General features: G+C 43.8%; 1 pseudogene; it reads left to right on the top strand.

Moving 5' to 3' along the window:
* LOC119910778 overlaps nt 1–22351 on the top strand; it is a 97154-nt pseudogene that overhangs the window by 57840 nt on the left and 16963 nt on the right.

The following is a 22351-nucleotide window of genomic DNA, read 5'->3' as shown; positions in this document are numbered from 1 at the left end:
TACTGTTTATCCACTTACCTCATGAACACAAAGTATTGCATAATGACAAAAATATTTATTTATTCCAGCATCCGTTGCTCTATTTCACCACACTCTGTCTTCAAATGTTGTTGTTTTTGTTTATGTGTGTTTGAGTATTTACACTGACAGTAAAACACATACCTGGAGATTAAAGGTGATTCTGATTCTGAACTGTCCGACAGTGGACGCTGCAGCTTTTCATTAAAGCTCTGTGATGTTTTGTCTGCACGTCCCAGAAATAATCTAGATGTCTGGTGCTTATGGCTGAGTTTATAAAAAGCTCTGATGAGCTTCAAGGCTAACCAGTCTGCCACTGAAGTGTTTTCTCTCTCTTCACTCTTTGTTATTAGCAAAAGGCAGAAAACACTCAGGTGATGATGCTCATCACAGGCGACAGATTATACCAGCTGTGTCTCAGTAAGCTAAAATGGCTTGAAAGAATGAAACCTGTCTGGTTAATGTGCTCTTTGTAGGCCGGCGGCTGAGACACAGACACAGGTGGAGTCTGGGTTTTCACAGCTGCTTCTGGAGTTTGCCAGTTCAGTTCTTATTCAGATCAGATCAATAATTGAATCCGATCAATATCATAGATGTGAAACAAGTACAAGTTAAAACTCAAGTCGGCCTAGACTCCAGTATTTGGATCAAGTAGCTGGTGAAAGGTGGCAGACTTGAAACCTGGTGTGAGACTTGCCCTTAAAGACTTGAGACGTGCCCTGATCAATAACTTAATCTGATTAGTTCCATAGGTGTGTGAATCAGGACCTCCAGTTTTTGGATGCCGTAGCTACGATTTCTGCCGTCTCAGCAAACAAAACTAAGAAACCAATCAATGTAATTTATTTAGGTACAAACGTTGAAAGCTGAACGTTTCAGATTTGATGACCAGAATTGATCGTGGATCCAGAACCTCAACTCTGCTCATCCTCTGAGACGCGTTTCCCCAAAACTCACTCAATAGATTTGAAATTTTACAATAAAGTTCTGTGGTTTATAACATTTGATCTTCTTCTTCTTCGCTGTCTCGTATTTCCAGTCCCTCCCAACGTGGAGCCGGTGTTCACGGAGATCCGTCAGGCTCTCGGTCGAGCGTTCAGCCTCACCTGCCGCCTGCTGCGAGCTCACCCCGCCCGCCTCCTGCGATACGAGTGGAAGCTGGGCTCCCGCCTCCTCACCGTCGGACAGTTCAGTGACCAGCGCGACGACACCAACTACCTGGTGAAAGCTCTGAACCGAGAGGGCTACGGCGAGTACACCTGTGACATCACCAACGAGGCCGGGGCAGGGCGCTGCACCTTCCTGGTCACAGGTGAGTTGGCTTGACGGGGGCATGATGGGATATTGTTTTTGACTTGAAGGTGTGAGCACGGTGGGTTTCTGTGTGGAGTTACACGTGGTTATCTGCAATTACTTGAGAGAACAAGACTTTAATTACATAATTTGCACTGGTCTGGAATGACTTGAGACTTATCTCAGCCGACCTGAGACTTAACTTGTACTTGTCTCAGGCAAGACTTGACTGGGATTTATCTTGAATTATTGAAGGCTTGGACGTCTAGAAAGACTTGAGCCTTCATTTGGACTTGGTTGTGAATGAATTTGGATTTAAACTTGTCTTGAATGACTTGAACTTTACTTGGTACTTGTCTCGGGCTAGACATGACCTTGATTTGTCTTAAAGTACCTCTTGGCTTGGACTTGGCTTGAATGAGTTTGGACATTAACTTTTTTGGATAACTCCAGACTTAACTTGTACTTGTCTCTAAAGACTTGAAACTTGTACTTGTCTCTAAAGACTTGAAACTTGTACTTGTCTCTAAAGACTTGAAACTTAACTTGTACTTGTCTCGGACGACTTGAGGCTTGTATTTGTCTCGGACGACTTGAGACTTGTCTCGGACGACTTGAGACTTAACTTGTACTTGTCTCGGACGACTTGAGGCTTGTATTTGTCTCGGACGACTTGAGACTTGTCTCGGACGACTTGAGACTTAACTTGTACTTGTCTCGGACAACTTGAGACTTGTACTTGTCTCGGACGACTTGAGACTTGTACTTGTCTCGGACAACTTGAGACTTGTACTTGTCATGCACAAAGTACCTCTTGGCTTGGACTTGGCTTGAATGAGTTTGGACATTAACTTTTTTGGATAACTCCAGACTTAACTTGTACTTGTCTCTAAAGACTTGAAACTTGTACTTGTCTCTAAAGACTTGAAACTTGTACTTGTCTCTAAAGACTTGAGACTTAACTTGTACTTGTCTCGGACGACTTGAGGCTTGTATTTGTCTCGGACGACTTGAGACTTGTCTCGGACGACTTGAGACTTGTCTCGGACGACTTGAGACTTAACTTGTACTTGTCTCGGACGACTTGAGACTTAACTTGTACTTGTCTCGGACGACTTGAGACTTAACTTGTACTTGTCTCGGACGACTTGAGACTTAACTTGTACTTGTCTCGGACGACTTGAGACTTAACTTGTATTTGTCTCGGACGACTTGAGACTTGTCTCGGACGACTTGAGACTTAACTTGTACTTGTCTCTGAAGACTTGAGACTTAACTTGTACTTGTCTCGGACGACTTGAGACTTGTACTTGTATTTGTCTCGGACGACTTGAGACTTGTCTCGGACGACTTGAGACTTAACTTGTACTTGTCTCTGAAGACTTGAGACTTAACTTGTACTTGTCTCGGACGACTTGAGACTTGTACTTGTCTCGGACAACTTGAGACTTGTACTTGTCTCGGACAACTTGAGACTTGTACTTGTCTCGGACGACTTGAGACTTGTACTTGTCTCGGACAACTTGAGACTTGTACTTGTCTCTGAAGACTTGAGACTTAACTTGTACTTGTCTCGGACGACTTTAGACTTGTACTTGTCTCGGACAACTTTAGACTTGTACTTGTCTCGGACGACTTGAGACTTGTACTTGTCTTGGACGACTTGAGACTTGTACTTGTACTTGTCTCGGATGACTTCAGACTTAACTTGTACTTGTCTCGGACGACTTGAGACTTAACTTGTACTTGTCTCGGACGACTTGAGACTTGTACTTGTCTCTGAAGACTTGTACTTGTATTTGTCTCGGACGACTTGAGACTTGTCTCGGACGACTTGAGACTTAACTTGTACTTGTCTCGGACGACTTGAGACTTAACTTGTACTTGTCTCGGATGACTTGAGACTTAACTTGTACTTGTCTCGGACGACTTGAGACTTGTACTTGTCTCTGAAGACTTGAGACTTAACTTGTACATGACTCAGATTTGTCCTAAATTTCTGAAGGCTTTGGTTGGACCTGTCTGGAATGACTCAGGACTTAAGCTTGTCTCTAACTACTTGAGACTTGGCTTGAACGTGTCTCGACTCGAGGGCTTACAGTTCAACACATCTGATGCACAGAGCCTGTACTGGAGACTTGACGTGGACCTGCTCTGACATCTTTGAACCGGCTCTGCCTTTATTCCTCAGCAGCTGGTTGAACAGCCTCACAGTACCGGTTCTCGAGTTACCCCACAGTCTGCTGGCCTTTTGTCAACAGGCCTGAGGTCTGATGGGAGCCAAAGCTCTAAACATGGTGATTAATTAGAGTTTATCTCATCTTTAAATCCGGCGTGCTGGCAGACAGAAGCAGAGAATCACAGAGTTTCCTCGAGGGAGTTTGGAGCGTCACAGTAATGTTCAGAGCGTCAGGAAGCCTTCACATCGTCTCACACGTCTGAACTCAAGCTGACAACAAACACTTTACTCTCTGCTGGAAGGTTAGAGAACGCCCTGCCTTTAATACCTGGCCGCCTCCGCTCAATTAACAGGTCAGGTCTCTGTGTTCGACCTGTTCATGACTCTGTGACAGAAAGATTTATCTGTCGGGTTGGAACTTCTGCTGCATATTGTTGACTTCTGACACCCTCTCTGCATTATTTAAAGGACTGTATTTAGTTCACTTTACATCCTCAATGTTTTCAAATCTTCCATCACCGTCAGCATTAAGTTCTTGATTGCCAAAGTTTGTAATGCAGCAGTTAGCAAGGAATGTTCTGACAATCCCTTGCTTTTTTAAGGGGTTTTAAGTCTATAGACCTCACGACTTGATTTTATAAAACGATTATCAGTGAATCTTTTTTCTAGACCGGATTTCTGGATAATTACTGAGCATTTCATTTGCACATAAAAATCCAAACCTCCGCTCCGTGGTCCATCCTTTCTTCTTTCCTCGTCACTTTCTGCAGCTACACGCTCATTACGCCCTGTTCCTTAAAGTACTTCTAATAAAAGCTCCTGTCAAGTTTGAAGAATGAGGAGAGGAAGCTGGTTTCCTTACTCTCACTGCCCGGCGCTGCAATTCTGCAATTCTGAGTTCTGCCTTTTGCGTTCCGTCAACTTTACGTTATCAATTAACATTTAGACATTTATGAATCGATTCAGAATCGTCCACGTCCGACTGGTGATGAATCTAAGAATCGATTTCTTTCCCCCACACCTTGTTTTTGCCTCCAAGAACAGAATAAGCTGTGTTTTTAACAACTTACATGTTTATCTTGTTGCACTGCTGCCTTTGATGGTGTGACGGTGCAGGAAGACTGGAAGCGCAAGACAGAGAGAAGGAAGGAAGACGTGCAGCAAAGGTTCCCAGATGAAATCTAGAGCCAAAAAGTATCAGCGGCTTCTCTAAAGATGTCAAACCTTCAAATAGAGCAACGATTAGTTGATTATTCTCAATTAGTCAGTGGAAAGAAAATTAATTGACAACTATATTGATAATTGATTAATCACTTCAGAATCACTTCAGAATTTTCTGGTTTCACCTTCTTAGATTGAGGAATTGCTGCTATTCTTTGTCACTTATGACCGTAAATGAAAAGTCTTTGGGTTTTGGACTGTTGGTTGGACCAAAGAAGCAATTTGAAGACGTCAATTTGGGTTCTGGGAAATTGTAATGAGCATTTTTCACAATTTCTTGAGGTTTTATAGACTTAACGATTAGTCGATAATTAAAATAATTGGTAGCTGCAGCCCTACTTTCAAATGTTGCGCAACTGTGAAGCCACCAGAGTGCAGGCTGCTGACAGGATATACTGGTGTCAGGTGGAAACAAAGCAATATCATTCATTACCCTCCAAAATATGGAGACGGGGGCTTCATGAAGCTGATAACTTATGAACTCAGTAACTCAAGAAGTGTTTAGCTGATGATACACAGGGCAACTTTTTGAGCAATGGTGCTGGGCCATGGTAGTAAGTAAAGATTACTTCTGTAATCCGCATAGTTGGACTTATCACCAGCAACATTGCTCAAAAAGTTGCCTCATGTATCATCAGCTTTTAACTTTTCTTTTTGTGGTTACATTTGTTCATTTAGCTGAGGCTGTTATCCAAAGCGACGAGGGGTTAAGTGTCCTGCTCAGGGACGCATTGAACCCGGGTCTCACACACTAAAGGCATGTGTCTTGTCCACTGCTCCATCACCACCCCGTGTTACTTTTACAGCAAACAAGAAACAACAAAATAAAAAGTATTTTAATCAAAATTATTATTAAAACGTTTTCCAACGATCAACCAGACGTCTGCAGATACTCTCGCCTCCACAGGCAGCACGAATATTATCAAGAGGCTAACGAGTCTGAGTCTACAGTCTGACAAATCTGGCGAGACCAGAATTCCCTCAAGTGGTCTGTTCGGTATTTTTCGGCGTGTTCAGGCTGAAGTTCAGCATTTATGGGAAGTATCAGCAGCAGGCAAGACGGGCGCAGTGTCCGGGTTTGTAGTTCTGATGGAGAGTGAGTGACGAAATACCTCACAGCAAACCTTTAGAAACTAGTTCAGGACCAGCAGATGGATTTATTAGTAGATCTGCTAAAATCATATATCCACTGCCAAAACAAAGAGCACCGGTGTTGGATTAGTGACTCGGTGTTGGCTGAGACTCTGAGTTTTGGTTACCAGCGTCAGTGCATCTGTACTCTGTGGATATAAAAGCCTGGTTTTACTCTCTAAAGTAAAGTCGTCCCTGAATCTCACACTGCTGTTTTAACTCTAAACACCAGACGTCACAGAGGAAGTGGCGGCTGAGTCGGCTCGTATCGCCGTCCTCTCCTGATGAAAGCTCCCCTGCAGAGACGCCCTGTCAGCGCTGCCAGGCTCTTCCTGTAGAAGCGCCGGCCGCGTTAAGCCTCTTATCACGTCCGGCCGCCGAGCAGCAGCGCGTTCTGCAGGCGGCAGCAGAAAGCGGTTAAAAGGGGGAGTTGTAAGCTCGGGATGGAGAGCTGATGGAAAATGACGGCGATTATGTCGGGCTTGTCGCTGCTGAGGTGAGGTTTGTGTTGTTAATCAGGTGTGAACAAGCCGGTGGCATTTTAAACCTCGCTCATCCCGGGGCGGCCAATGAGACGCTTCAGAGTAAAACTGACAGAAGTGAAACTGCGAGACAACTTGCCAGCTGTCAGACGGTTCCTCACACCTTCACCGGGCGACAACAAGAAAACTAAAGTTAACTAGAGTTTTTCTTCGTCTCTCAGAAAAGCTTCAGCTTCATGACTTCAGGTCACAGCTGAGTCACTGAGATTCAGACTGAAGGACATTTCGGCGCCTCTCCGTTATTCACTCTGACGTTTCCTTCTCCTAATGCGCCTCCTCGTCGTCAACATCCAGATTTCTCTGTTTTCTTGGAGGAAATCTTCACAACTCAATTCAACACTCACTCTGGTGTGAACGCTGTCCGTATGTTCGGTTTCCTCCGATATTTAGTCCAAAGTTGTTGGTTCTTTTATCCCTTTTGTCTCTTTTTTGGTCTTTATTTTGTGGCGTTTTAGATCTGGTATGGTCCAATATTGGGTCCTTTATTTTTTGGGGGGAGTTCTATTCAGCGTTTCAGCCTTTTCCACTTTTCTTTATTGTGCTTTTTTTTGTTTTTTTTGTGCATTTGCAAAGCCAAAAAGCCCAAAGTCCACAGAAAACACTGCTCTTGAACTCAAAACAGCTCGACTGTAGTCCAGCCTTTACTTCTGTAACCTATCTGTGTCAGTTTGTAACACCGGTTCATCAGGACCCGCCCTACTCTGCTTCTGATTGGCTAGCAGTCCTTAACTAGGTACTGCACATGTGCAACTCCCAACAAAGATCAAATAGAAGCGAGATGCTTCACTCGGTAGCTAAAACGAAGCGTTCAACACACAGCCGCCGGGCCAGTGGGTTCGAAAGTTTTACAATAAAACCAAAGACTTAGTTATTTTATACTGTTAACATGTTTAATCGTTTATTAAATACATCAGGATATATAAAAAAGTGAAACAGTTAAAATTATAAAAAAATAAAAATGTTAACAAACAATTTACTTTTGAAACAAAACAAACTAACAGACTCAAACATGTCGCCACCGTTGTTGTCGAGACCTGCGCAGGGTGAAAAGAGGAGCTGCAGCAATTTGCAGTCTGACAAAGATACAGTGTTTTTTTGAAAATTAAACCGTGTAAACGTGTTCTGGTACAACCTCTTAAATAGGTTATTATATATATATATTATAAATTATAAAATCATGAATCTGATAATGAGCAAATTATGACCTCTTAAGACAGCGGAGATGGTTGGTTGGTGATTTCAGGAAGAGGCCGCCCTCATCACCCTGTGCGACTCCACAGTCCCTTTCTCTTCCTGGGCACCATCGTCTCCCAGGACCCCGAGTGGGAGCTGAACCTCACCAGAAGGCCCAGCAGAGGATGAACTTCCTGCTACAGCTGCAGAAGTTCAGCCTGCCAAAGACAGTGATGGAGCACTTCTACACCGCCATCATCGAGTCCATCCTCAGCTCCTCCGTCACCACCCGGGATCTCGTGTCATCCGCTCTGCAGAGAAGGACCTTTGATCCCTCCAGGACTCTGAGGCGAGCAGGAAAGATCGTGGCTGATCCCTCCTCCTCACAGTGCATCCTGTAAATGTTTGCACAATACAAATTTGACGCACACGTGAATAATCAACTGCCAGTTTGGACATAGTCTCTATTATTCTTTTATATCTTATTTCATATTTTTAATTTTATATATTTTATATTTATTGCACCTGGTCACCAAAGCAGATTCTGTGTGTGTGTAGAAACTACTTGGTAATAAAGCCGATGCTGATTCTGGTGTTTTTTATGGAGCTTTCGACCACATGTCATGGTCTTCATCAGCAGTGTCTTCTCAATCAAAATGTGACCACATTGTTGAAGTTAAGGTCATTTTGTCAAACTACTGAAGTGAAGTTTTAGAAAAAGAGTCGTCATCACTGAGCCGTAGAGCTGAGTCAGCCAATCAGGACTCAGCTGTGTGTTATCTGGTCGTCCATGTTGGAGGCTGCGTTCAGTCCGGGAAGTTCTTCTTCTTCTTCAGTGGTTTAATCCTGCGACCTGCACGTCAGCAGGAACACACACACATCCTGCCGCCTGTGAGATAAACTCTCTCTCTCTCCTTCTTCTTGTCTCTCGTTGGACCAAACTGGCGTTGACCTCTGAATCTGCTTTACGCAGCTGGATGTTTGACCAGCTTCTGATTTTACGTCCTCGGGCTTCTTGTCGCTCCGACCTTTAATTAAAAGAACCAGATATTTTTCTAACACAGCTCTCTAAAGTAAAGTCGTCCCTGAATCTCACACTGCTGTTTTAACAGCAGACGTCACAGAGGAAGTGGCGTTGCAGAGTCGTTCAGTCTCCGACACTTCAAATGTCCGACCACCATCGACCGATTCACAGTCGGTGAGTCTGTGCGCTGACTTTCTGTGGCCCTCCAGAGACTTCGCTTAGCTCAGTTTTATTTATTTAGTAACAGAAGTTATCTCACTGCACTTTTCATATAGACGCTTTCAACGGTAACAAACAAACGGCCCAAACTGAACTTCCGGCAGACTTCTGCAAGCAATCCATAAACCATTCAATACGCAGACTGGTCCGCTGCCAGCGTGTTAGCGAGAGAGAGCGAGAGAGAGGAGGTGCTGAGCGAATCAAATACAAGTTTTCCATCTTAAATAGTAAAAAAAAAAAACAGAAATCAATATGTGGCGGTCAGCGCTGATGATGTGGTGGGGCGCCACAAATAAATGAATGTATGGGAAACACTGTGCTGGATGTCACTCACCGTGTTAGCCAGTAAACACAAACCCAGCGATAAACAAACAGAACGGAAGTCGACTTCGGGCCGGACGCGTCAACGCACTAAAGGACTTTACGTGACAGACCTGCGTCCTGTCGTCATCGTCTGCGTGGGCTGCGTCTCCCTGTACTTGACACTGATTGGTTTATTAAACAGTTCAGCGGGGAGCTTTAGCAAGAATGAATGAATAAAAAAATGTACAGATGCATATTTGCCACTATATTATTATTATTATGGCATTACTACCTGCAGCAGCAACTATTCCTGAAGGCTCGTCGTAATTAAACGTCCTCGCTGTGCGAACATTATAACGCCGCCGACAGGACAGGAGGAGAAGACGCCAAGCGATCCGTCTCAGGAGAAACCAAAGACGTTTGTGGCAGAGGGCTTCTGTAGCGGCCGCCTGCTTGAAAAGTGCATTTATTTGTTTCTGGTTCACACGTCAACCGCCGAACTTCCTGTAAAAAGTCCGAACCATCCAAAAAACGCTTTCACACCAGAAACGAACCGAACCTTGGTTCAGTTTGATCCGGACCGAGACCGCCTCTTTTTGTTTTCGTCTGTCTGGTCCAGGGGAGGTTTCACACCTGCAACTTTGGTTCGGACCAAACTGGAAAGTCTCGGCAGGTGTGAAAGGCCCCTGAGATAAGGACTCCTGCATTGGTGGTTGAGTGTGGGTTTTGTTTTGAACACTGACTGTATAATATACCTGGTTGTTCAGTCAGGTGGGGGGGTCGTCTTGTCTTTTGTGCATGCACACATGCAACTCATGGATTAATATATTAAACACTAAATGACATAATTAACAACAAGTGAGCTGAAAGTGGTTGGTAAAAAACCCTGCCTGCCACAGAGGTTATTTTCAGACCCTGAGCAGAACTTTGGATTATAAAAATAGTTTGGGGTGCAGACTTCTCCAGACTTTGCTCAAAAGATTACCCATAGTTCATAGCAAGATGGACGTGACGACGTAAAGTAAATTATTAAATTAAACAGGTAATGTTAAAGCAGAGTCTACTCATGTAAACTACACACATTTTATTAACCATAATATTTCTTTAGGAAGACTTTCATTTTGCATTTTCGATGAAGTTCACCGTGGGAGCGAGTGAAGTCCGGCCTAACAGTGAAGCATCTGTTTTGTTGTCTCTAATTCTTTTTATTTTCCATTTAACTCTTTTATTAGTATTTTACACTGCAACCTTCACCGTCCTGTTTTCTGAGACATTCTTTGCTTTTGAAACGTGGCCGAGCAGAATTAAGTTTTTCACGGCTGGTTTCACGGTGACGATCGTGACTGAGGGGGAATATTAAGGTTTGACTGGTGTGAGAGATGGAAAATCAAGAAAACAGGGTGAAAAGCCTGATTATTCGTAACCCAATTGAATTATGGGTAAACAAATAGATTTAACATGTAAATTAACCTGTTTTTATTTTCTTTTTAAAAACTTATAAAATGTCTGTTTTATATTTCCCCGTGTTGCCTTTATGTTTTCTGTCGCTGAAATGTGCTGCACAAATAAACTTGCCCTGCCCCGTGTGACCTCTGACCCCGTGTGACCTCTGACCCCGTGTGTCTCCTCAGGGAAGGCCTACGCCCCAGAGTTTTACTACGACACCTACAGCGCCCTGTGGCAGAACAGACCTCGAGTCTACGGCTTCAAGCTGCAGTGGACTCAGATGGAGCCCAACGCCGTGGACCGGATCCTGGCCTACAGACTCGGTATCAGACAGGTCAGTGCACAACAAGCGACTGTCAACAAATACCAGAGTCGATCGTCTCGTCTTCCTCTGAGCAACAGAAACCATTGAAGCCATCAGAGCTGCTGCGCTGGGTCACAACAGTTTTTATTTTACAGTTATTATTGTTGTGAGGTCTTTTTAAAGATTTACGTCTGGAGCATAAACCTACAGGTTCGTAGCTGAGAGCCGCAGAGACAGGTTGTTGGTTTGACTAGAAGAAAAATGTATAGAACACCAGCAGCCTTATTCCTTAAGTCTTTATTCAGAGACGGAAATCAAATGATTTGAATCCAAAATAGCTGATAAATGTTCAGGTTTCCATCCAGATCAGATCATAAATGAAACACTTGCTCTGCAGAACAACTTATTTCATCATCATTATTATTATTATTATTATTATTAATTATTCTGACTTTAAACAACACTGTGATCTCTGGTCAGTTCAGATTAGAGTCATGATCTGAGGATCTGAGCTTGATGCAGGTGTAAAGACCCGTGTCCACCAAAAACACCAGCTGCACTTCTGAAAACGCCCAGCAGGGAGCGCTAAGCCCCGCCCAAGAGCTGAGGCTGGGCGAAGCCCCGTTCCAGGATAGTAACCGTTGCTATGGTGTGGTATTTGTCCCGCCCCTCCTCTGCTGTGATTGGACAGCAGAATAAAAAGTTACAGTGACGAGCGCAGCGTTTTTCTCAAAGTTTAAAATTTTTTAACTCTTGCCGACCGAAAAAAAACCCGCTCGTCACGCTGCTGCCGTTTTTACCATGTTGTAAAAACGCGACGCTCCCCATTGCAATGAATTTTAAAAAAAGACGCTGACGTCAGACAAAAACGCTTTGGTGAGAAAGAGCGTCGAGGTGTTTTCATGTCTGACGTGACGACACAAATCTGAATCATATTTTAATGTCAACACTGAAAGGCAGAAAGTAATTTTCTGAATCTTTATGATCAGTTTGTCTGAAGTCATAAATGTGACAAAACACGAGAATGAGATCATTGTTTTGTTTTGAAGTCGTCTGTTACAGACGATTGAACCTGATGAAGCTGTAAATCTGGTCCAGAGGCTTTATGAGCCAGTAAAATATTCAGATTGACCCCATCAGAGGACCGTGTGTGTGTGTGTGTGTGTGTGTGTGTGTGTTTGTTTTACTATGTTCATGGGGTCCAAAAACTGGGATTTACTGTACTTGTGGGGACCGACCAACTTTGCCGGGAAGTTTAAAGGGCTTAAAACTTCAGGTTAGGTCACAGTTGGGCCTGTAGTTGTGATGGTTAACGTTGGAGTAAGGAGCTGGGAATGTGTCAATGAGACGACCCACGAAGGTTGTCTTTACCTTTAGCTGTTCTGCTTCGTATATCTCATTGTTCTCTGTGTGAGGTCCCTGATGACAGTTCAGCTCTGCAGATAAACAGCCTTCAACATTTAAACTGGAAATCTGCTTCAGTCCGATTTTACCCATCCGAGATGTGATAACATGCAGGTTCAACATCAGCTGCTTTCCGCCTACAAACGGCCGCTTTCATAGCCAAAACACGCCGACGTCAGGCTGCGCCTTCATGTCCGGGAAATATAACGCTGCCTATATTAGGTGTCACCAGCATGTTGCTAACAGGAGCCACGTGTGTAGAAAAACATCCACAGTCTCAGTTTTATATAGATCACATATTTAAGTTTAATACTGTGATATTTAAAGTCTCTGCGTTGGTCCATGCCACGGTAACCAGTCCTATTCAGCGTCTGCTGTCCGAGAGCACGTTGGCCTCAATAAGAGGGCACGTTAGCAGCACTGTAGAAGGTGTGACAATATTTAAATATGTACTGAAGCAAAATACTTTTCTAAATCTAAGATGCAGAGTTTATTTATAGGTAGGATTATCGAGAGGAACTTCAGTAATTACAATTAGTGAACAAACGCAGCATCCAAAACACAACAGAGGAAAAAACTAGCGAGTTATTGGAAATAGTTTTTACAAAAACACTTTGACTGATAAGAGCTGGGAAGCGACTGTTTATCAGCGCTAACTTTGGGGCCAACCTCAACCTTCACTCTTTATTCAACAGTTGGCAGCAGCACACAGGAGCTGCAGTCTGTATTCACCGTCCTCTGTAACTTCTAGTGTACATTTACTGCTGAATGAGGCGCCGACCCGTTTCTCTTTATTCACCGGGGCGCCGTTCACACACGCGCTCCGTCTGTTCCTCCTCCACCACACGTACACTGAGCTAAGCTAACAACGCTAACCAGCTGGGATCATCACATGACAACAAACAGACCGTAATACAGAAGCTGTCGTTTACGTGGAACAGCAAAGCTAACGTTACTCACCTGTCCGGCAGAAACGGAGCGACCTCAGCATCAGTTTCAGTCCTTTCTAATCTCGTAGATTTTCCCAGCACAGATGTGAACACAGGTCTTCCCCTCGCCTGGTCATTTACCTTGTGCCTCGGACCTTTCCCTTTTTGGCTGTCATCTTCACAGCTAAAGTCCCGTAATGATTCCGGCATGTTCGTACCGCTGTTTGTTAAGTTTTCTCCCCCCACAGGGCCGCGGAGGAAAACCAACAGCTACTGACCCAGGAGGAAATATTAGCTGAATTTAACAAAAAGTATATTGGATAAGAATCGCAAAGTACCCCTTTAACGGTCTTGGTCCTGAATATTTCTCAGATGGTAGTGGCCTTTTAATTAAGTTAGGTCCGGGGGAAAAGGGACTGGAGCTCGCTGACTTACCTTACGACCGACATGTTTTTATTTTCTTATTTCTGACCATTTGATAAACAATATATCCCCAACATGGAGGAGTAAAGGTATAAATTAGTGTATTAATAAATATTATAACATTAAATAGAAAGTATAATGTTAGTATAATAATATATTTACAGGTTACACTTTATTTGGATAATCTGCCTACAGATAGTTTATTAGTTGAGATTCAGCTGTTTCCCTAATAAAACCTCTCTCTGATATCAGCCTACAGCGCTGAGGTTAAGGTTTGATTAGTGCTGATGTTTGTGGATTCATTATAATCTATAATATATAAGCTACTACAGTTTACTGTTAGTAGCCTGTAATATTAGTTCCAGTTGGACAAAACTGCAGTTTCATTTTGTGGGTTGTTTTGTTGTCATTCAACTATTGTGCAAGAAAAATGCAAATTACTAACTTGTCAGTAAAAAAAAACGTGCATGCAGAACAACTACGTGTCCGTGCGAACACAGTGTAGAGAGAGAGAGAGAGTAACGTTAGTGAGTTGTCAGGCGCCAGAAACCGTAATGAAAAGGACAGAAATGTTGTGAACACTGTTCATAACTGAGCCGTGAGAGGAAAATGATAAACGAGGGTCTCCGGTGAAAATTGGGAGGGTTAGCTAGTAGGAGCTAACTGGAGCTAACCTCTGTGGCTGTGTTTACTTCTGCACGACATTGTGCTGCTGCCTGTGACGTCGTGTTATTCTTCTGCGCCTGCGGGTCACTTTCAGGGCCACAAGGCGGTGGAGCTAACAGCAGTCTGTGGAGCTAGCTAGCTTGCTTAGCTAGGGACCATAATTTACTAAATGAACATCACGCTGTGTTGAAGAAGACTTGAAACTAGAGACTGAGACCAGAAACTCATCAGGAAAGTGTTTACTGAGGGAATAAATCAGCTGACAAGTAGAAACATTTTCACCATCATTTCTAATGGAGCCTTCGACTTCGGCGTTCGCATCTCGGACCGGAAGCTTCCGGCTTGGTTTGAACGTGGTCATCAGACATCAGGCAAACAATATATACAGTCAACCTAGAACAGGATGTCGTTGAGAAATGGTTGAACAGAATTTCAGATCTATTGGATAATTAATCAGCCAATCATCTCATCAGAAACGCAGATAGTAGTTACAAAGATAGAGTACAAGTACTGCGTCCTGTTATGGTCACGTGGGGACGGGGAGACACTCAGACACACAGCTGAGCAGGTGCAGTTAGTTAGGCAGTTCAGGAAACGATAACATCCATCAGAAGATCCATGAGCCAACAAGGTAATCCGTAAAACAGGAAGGACAGCAAAGACGGACGCAGACCTAAATAACCAAGAGGGAGGCGACAAGACGAGGACGAAGACGATCAGGGGAGGAAGTAAAACCAGACACCAGCGAGAGAGCAAGATAAAACCAGAAGTAAACTGTACACGAATGCACGACGTCAACTTTTAGAAAACAAAACGGCAAGCGTGAACGAATGCATAGCTGACAAAGAGAAAACGTAACACCGAGACAGGGACGCAGAACAAACCCCGGAAACGCTACGTAACAAACCGCAACTCGTCCATCAGGACGACGGCTTCAGTTCCTCCCGCTCCTCAGAGCGTCCGACTCCGTCTCTCTGCGTGACGCGATAATGTCGTCAGTTCCCCAGAACTTTACAGAGCCGCAGGGACGCTTCAGCGTGCGTGGAAGAGAATAGTATATTCATGGACTGCGTAGTGCAGAGTAGTAGCTGCCTTTACACACAATGAATACACATAAAATACTATAACAGCTGAAGACGTACACGTAGGCTGCATACACACTCATGACACGTCCAATAAAAGATTAAAACAAACAAAATGAATGAATATAAAAAACAAACGTGTGAATCTGTGTCTCAGGATTGTGAGAAACATCTAAACGGCATCTTCTCAGTGTTTGCAGATAATATTTATATCTTCTTCAGATTTATCTGAGAAACACGGAGGGAAAAAGCTCCGAAACATAAAAATGTCAACATGAAACCTGGAGAGAGGGAAGCTCTCGTTAAAACGATGACTGTTGCACGCAGTGCGGGGCAGGACGGAGAGCACCTGAGGGGGTAGGAGGAAGAGGGCTTGTTGCCATGGCAACCCGCCTGTCTTTTCATTCATACAGAGCGGCGTGCTGCAGAGAGAGAGAGAGAGAGAGAGAGAGCAGCGAGGAAGTGCTGATGGGACAGAAAATGACGAGCAGAAGAAGAAGTGCGGCAGAGAGGTAGAAGGTTTGCACCCGTTTACGTGTGCATTTTAAATTTGCACGTAAAAACAAACTGTAGATGCAGAAAACTAAACACTAAATATCCCAAGCGGCCTTCACTAGTGAGGTGAAATGGAAACCGAGCTGAGCTGAAAGCATCAGGCTGATGAAGAGGCAGCAGAGACCGATCCGGTTCTCGAGAGACGCCCCTGTTGAAGGATTAGCGTGAGCCAGGTTCAGGTTCAGGAGACTCAAATGCCAACACCAAATCTGGAGGAGAACGTCTTTTATCTTTCTTCCTGCTGGTTCCTGTTGGTTTAACCTAGAACAACAAATCTGTCTGATGTTTAGACTCCACTTCTACGTAATGTTGGAACCGATCACTGTCCACGAGCTGGACTCTAATCTGTGACTTCTTGTAAACATTATTTTAAGACTCGACCTTCTAAGATTCGCAGAGAACGCTGATATCTGCTCGCCTGACGCCGGAGCTGCTGTCTCTAAGCTACACCTGTCTTACCTTTCCCTGTCACATCAGTTAAGCCCTGTAAGAATCGTCTGTAACAGCCCCGAGGTCTGAACCTGCTCTCACGTCAGGTCGTGTGTAAAGGTCTCAGCGAGTTATTCGGCAAAGGATTCAGCCATTTTCACATGTACGTTACAGCAGCTTCCCACCACAGAGAGAAAGACAAGAAGAGTAAGAGTCTGTTGAGGAACTGCAGTCTGAATGAGGGTTAAATGAAGTAAGAACTGAGACTCCACCTGTCCAGTTCATGCTCCACAAAGCACATCACACATCAGCTGCTAGCTAGTTAGCCCAGTGGATCCACTGATGGACGTTAAGGTGGACGGATCTTATCCTTTTTCTATGGAGAGCGGGAGGTCCGGCCGCGCCGTGCATGATGGCCACGCTGCGACGAGTTCAGCTGTGTCCAGCCGCAGCACGAACGTAAAGGAAGTTAAACTTCCAAATATGGTTAATCACAGAAGAGACCGCGCCCACAACGTTAACGTAAATCCCCCCAAACCACAGAAGGACGTAAAGCAGCTGCAGAACAGGTCAAAAATACACTGAAGACGTTATTAGAGGTACTTTAAGGGCCCGATCAGACAGAATGGGGTTTTTTTTTGCAGTGAGAGGCTTCTTTTTGAATGTTTTCTGTTTATGCGCCTGGGCGTTTTGGGCGCCTGCTGCGCCTGAAGTTGAAAAATACCAAAGGTTACAGATCTTGGGCGGCTCTATAATCTTTGATTAGACTGACAGGATATCTGATTTGGTGGTTGCCTAGCAACACAAAAAAATAAAAAACCGCAGCGCACTGCTGCGTTTTCAAAGCTGCAAAGCGCTGAGCCGGTGAGACGCACAAGAGAAGAGTAATAATGAAAGACAAAACTATGAATTGTTCGTTGTAGGTTTTTACCTGCAGCTTGTTTAAACATCTATTTCTTATGATTAATGTTCCTGTATAAATATGATTCATGAGATATGTTGTGCAGTAAGTTGTTTACATGCTGAGGCTTAATGAGTTTAATGTGTATGTGGTCTATATTTATATTTATATACACGTATATAAAGGTTCTTCCCCTGCTGGCTTCACTAATGGATCTGAAGAACTTTTGAATCTGCTGAAATAACAAAAGGGGAAAAAGAAACAGCTGTTTGGTCATTAAGTAGAATCCAGTAAAAAAAAAACGCTTCAATCTCTGAATATATCTGAGGAGTTGACTTGATATATAACAGTGTGAATTTAGGTAGCAGTACATTTTTTATTATTTACATGTAACCAATTAAATGTATTTTACTTTTTACTCTTCGATTGTTTGAAATCAGATCTGGTTGCTTGCTGACGTTATGGGAACAAAGTAAATGCCCCCACGAGGTTTTAGACTCAGGTCGTGGTTTCGAGTCTTTAGGACCTGAAAGTGATGCAGCGTCCTGGAAACTATTTTTTTCTCTGCGTGTTTCAGATGGGTCAGTCTCGCTGGTGGGAGCAGGAGATTCCCATGGAGGGAAACATCCAGAAGGGGGAGCTGTTGACCTACAACCTGACCGAACTCGTCAAACCCGAGTCCTACCTGGTCCGTCTCACCCCCATCACCCGCTACGGAGAGGGCGACGCCACCGAACGCATCATCACCTACAGCGGTACGTTGTCTTGAATCTTCACCTTCTGCTCGGATTACCAGCACGAAAATGTCTCACATGATAAATTCAGTAGAATCAGAGTTGTAAACATTTTCTCTTTGACACTAAATCACTTCTACTTTGCTTTTAGTTTGCTCTCAAAATCTTTAGTTTCAGATGTTTGGTGACTTCACAATAATCGACACTTAAGTACTGTAGCTGATGTTTACATACGTGTGGCGATGGAACAATGGATAACACACATGCCTTTGGTGTGAGAGACCCGGGTTCGATTCCCACTGTGACCCTGAGCAAGACACTTAACCCCTCGTTGCTGCAGAGACGTGCGACCTCTGACCTAAATAAATAGCAGTTGTAAGTCGCATGTGACAAAAGCGTTGGTTAAATGAATAAACATAAATGTTCTTGCTGCCTGTCTTCTTTTTGCAGCATTTTGTTTCTTTTGTGCTTTAGCGCCACCTGTAGTCGCAGCTACTAAGGTCAAAAACACCTGAAGGTGTCTTCAAGCTCCTGCCAATGAAACTCTTCCTGCACAGATGTTTCATATAAAAAGGCAGGACAGGATTATTTCCTTTGGTCTGCAGCCTGGAAGGTTGAGTATCGAACTTGTTCCAACTTGTTGGAGCCGTTACCAAATTTCCAAGAACCGTGGACCGAATAAGACCCGTGCGTTTGGATCCTGCTCCTCGGTTCTAACTTCCTGCATATCTCAGCTCCTGACTGAACTGCAGTGAGCATTTTACCGCCCATCAAAGTGTCTCTGATCTGCCGGGAGCTGCTACGCCGATCTAAGGTCAACAAAGCATGAAGAAGAGAGTCCTTCTGGTTCCGGTCCTGGACCGTGGCGGACCGCAGTAAACGCTCCAAAGTTTGGCTCAGCTTCACTAAAAAAGAGAAAAGGCCAGCTGCAGTAAGGAGATTTGGTGCGAGTAGGGATCTAGACCCGGTTCTAAAAGGACCGCTTCCAGAATTTCTCAAAAGGAGGAGGGTCTGATACAGACGAGTTTTTTATTCTTAACATCACTCACTAATTGTGATGTCAGATATTGAGTTTATTTGCTGTTGTAAACATTAATGTTGCTGCTGAAACAACATTTAGTTGTCCTTAAAATATTAAATTCTAATCCTATAAATAATTTAAAAACAACCAGGCAGCTAATGTGCACACTTCAAAATTTGTTTATTTATCGCAAGTCATATCAGTCACCTCAGTGTATAACAATGTGCAGGGCCTTCCTCGTGCCTGTCGGGGCGGGGCTTACCTGTCGGGGCGGGGCTTACCTGTCGGGGCGGGGCTTACCAAATAATAGTAAAGTCTCGATAAAGAATCGGATCGTTAAGCAGTTTCAACAAGGTTATCAATAAAAATGAACGATCCACATCCCGAGGGAAGAAGCTGCTCCAACACAACGAAGCGTTTACTTCAACACGACGTGAATCTGAAGGAACGCACACTGATTTACGCCTGATCCGTGATGATAGGCTACAGAAAAATAGAAATGAATGGCCCTATTAGCATATTGTCCATTAGAAACCCCCCAAATATTACGAATCCTGTTTTCAGGGAGCTCATGTCTTATTAAGGGGAGTAAAGCTCCACCGGGCTGCTTCAGATCAGCCCAAAACAAAATGCTTCCTTGATGCTGACGTGGCTATAACAGGCCTGTAGCGCTCACTTCTACAATCATATTCACCATAGTTGATATGAGGTGCCACTTGAAAAGGCTGTAATGTCCATATGTGAGGAGTCGGAGAGTGAGAGCGGGTTGTAGGGATACAACCGCGGTCAAATATTGAACAAAACGCAGCTCCTTTATTTTCCAGCATCGGTTTAAAACAGAAAAACCAAGAAACTACTTGGGTTTTTTTCCAATTTGGTTTTGAAACGAAAGAACGAAACCATACACAGATTATTTTATACAAAAGGGAAACCAATGATGTCTCCAAATGAGACGAGACAGAGACTCCTTTCACTTTAGCCATGAAGGGGAGGAGAAGGATGGAGGAGGATGGAGGAGGATGGAGGAGGAACCAGTGCTGAAGGAACCAGAACTGAGATTCAATGAGTAGAAATAAAGACCTGGTTTGCTGTGCAGCGAAGGTAAATGTTGACAGTATGTTAACTTATTATTTCAACCTGTGCTGAGCTAAATCTGAAGATGTTGTTTCATCGTCCTGAACATGTTGGTTTATTTTATGCAGCGCTGTGTGTTTCCTGCCTCTCTTCAGTTAAATGAAAATATAATCAAACAAACAAAAAAACTGGAAAACAAGAGAACAAACGAAATGCAAAGTGTTGAGCTGTCACAGAAATCCAGACGGCAGCTGCAGAGAAACGTCACAGTAAAGAAAGACAAAACACGAGAGGAGACAAATGAAGACGACTAACAGCGGAACAGAGGAAGCTCACAGCGGGACGCACAAAAACACAGGAAACAAAAACCAGAAGAAGAGACGATCTGAGCATCACCTCGTCTGCTCTGCTTTGTTGGGTTTTGACAGACTTGTCAGTGAACGCCTCGCCTCCTGATCGTCACATTAACTCCTCGCAGCGAGGTCCAAACAGAAGACCTCCACCTGACGGCGCTCAGCTCGGTCACATGACCCTTTGAGTCTGTCAAACATCAGTACAGCTGTTTGAGGAAACACCCGGTCCTTTAGGAATCACTTCAAATTCATGCTTTAAACACACCGAACGTCACTTTTTGAAGCCGATTTAAACGCATCTCAAGATTAGTTGAGAAAACTTTGTCCCGGACTTTCAGGCTGCCGCAGTCCGTCTTTACCTCCTGAGTTCAGGAGATTCACTAACAGAGGGATGAAAGATGATGGCAGCAGTTTGTGCTCTGAGGACAGGACATGGCGACGAGCAGGGCTGCAACAACTAACCTACGTAGTCCACAAAAATCTATTATTACATTCGTTGCCAACAAATTTAATAATCTGTTCGTTCATGACGTCATCGAGCCGCAACGACACCGTCAGCTTAGCGAAGTTATTAAAACAACATCAGTAACTTACGACCTAAAACCTCCAGAGTGTGGGAACATTTCACTCTTCACTCCTTTCTGAAGAGGAGGTGAGTGACATCCACCATCAATACTTATGTCACGATTTAAACATATTGCGATGTATTGGAAGTTATTACTTTTTTCCAATTTCAAATTGTTTTCCCAAAGGAAAACTGTTTTCCTAGTTGACTGAAAAAGCAACTGATTTTATTATTATAGTACCAAAAAGTTGAATCCTCAAGTACAATTTATATAATAAAAGATCGATTCTTGGCGTCCGTGTATTGATACAGTATTGCCACCAAAAATATCATGATACTATGCTGTATCGACCCCCCCCCCACTGTCCAACCCTAAGCACCTAGAAGTAGAGTTGCTGTTGGATCCCAGTGCGTACACAGTTCACGTGGACATACGTGGACAGACTACCTGTATATATAAATCTGATATTTTGCTGCTGTGTGTGTGTTTGTGGCTTCCTGTCGTCACACTGTCCCAGATCTGTAGCGCTAACTCAAAACTAGCGCTGCTAACACGCTGTGACATCACACAACACACCTCCTCTGCTCTGGAGTGAAGCCGAGTCTGCAGGACACGCAGACACACTCAGGTCATTTCCACGTCCTCCATCAGCTTTTAAATTGATTTCCTTCCTTCCTTCCAGGCAGCCATTCATTTTCTTTTATTTCTAAAGGTAACCTGCAGAGAGAGAAACTCCTCACAGTTGGCGTTTAATCAGCGCTGTGTTTTAGTAGATGTGTCACCGCTGTGTGTGTGTGTGTGTGTGTGTGTTAATGCTGCAGGCTGTTGTCTTCACACTCAGCTGTAAAAGGTCATGTAGTCAGTAAATTAACATATTCTGAGGCTGTGAACTTGTTGTTCTTCCTCACAGTGAATCAAACACGAGGGTCATGTTCCTGTCGGCGAGCCGCTGATGATCTGTCAGATTTAAGTCACTTAGCAGCTCCAGAGCTTCTCACGTTGTTTCTGTATCAGAAGATGATCCTGGTTTATTGCAAGTTGGGTTTTCTTTCGTAAAACGGGAAGCAGGCGTTTTTTCATTCATGTAACGGTGGCGTGCAGACTTCTAGTCGAGGGCTGTGGCATCGTCATCATTTTTCTTACTTAACACGGAGCATCAGTGTTCATGAGAAAAGACTTCAAAACAACAGAGTAGCAGAAACTTTAATCTCCGCTTGATTTCTGAAGCTCTTCCTGTTTGTGCAGAAACAAGTGAACCCTGACATGTTGTCACCTTATTAAGTAGTTTGTGTGTCAAAACGCTTCTTATTAGGCCTGTCACACTAACTACTTATGTTGGACGATAAATAGATATAATTGCA

This window comes from Micropterus salmoides, unplaced genomic scaffold, assembly GCF_014851395.1.
Source record: "Micropterus salmoides isolate LMB-PRFRI ecotype aquatic unplaced genomic scaffold, ASM1485139v1 Ms_hic_scaffold_19, whole genome shotgun sequence".
NCBI classification, from domain to species: Eukaryota; Metazoa; Chordata; class Actinopteri; order Centrarchiformes; family Centrarchidae; genus Micropterus; species Micropterus salmoides.
The sequence above is the reverse complement of the archived record's forward strand: the minus strand, read 5'-3'. Positions and strand labels throughout refer to the sequence as shown.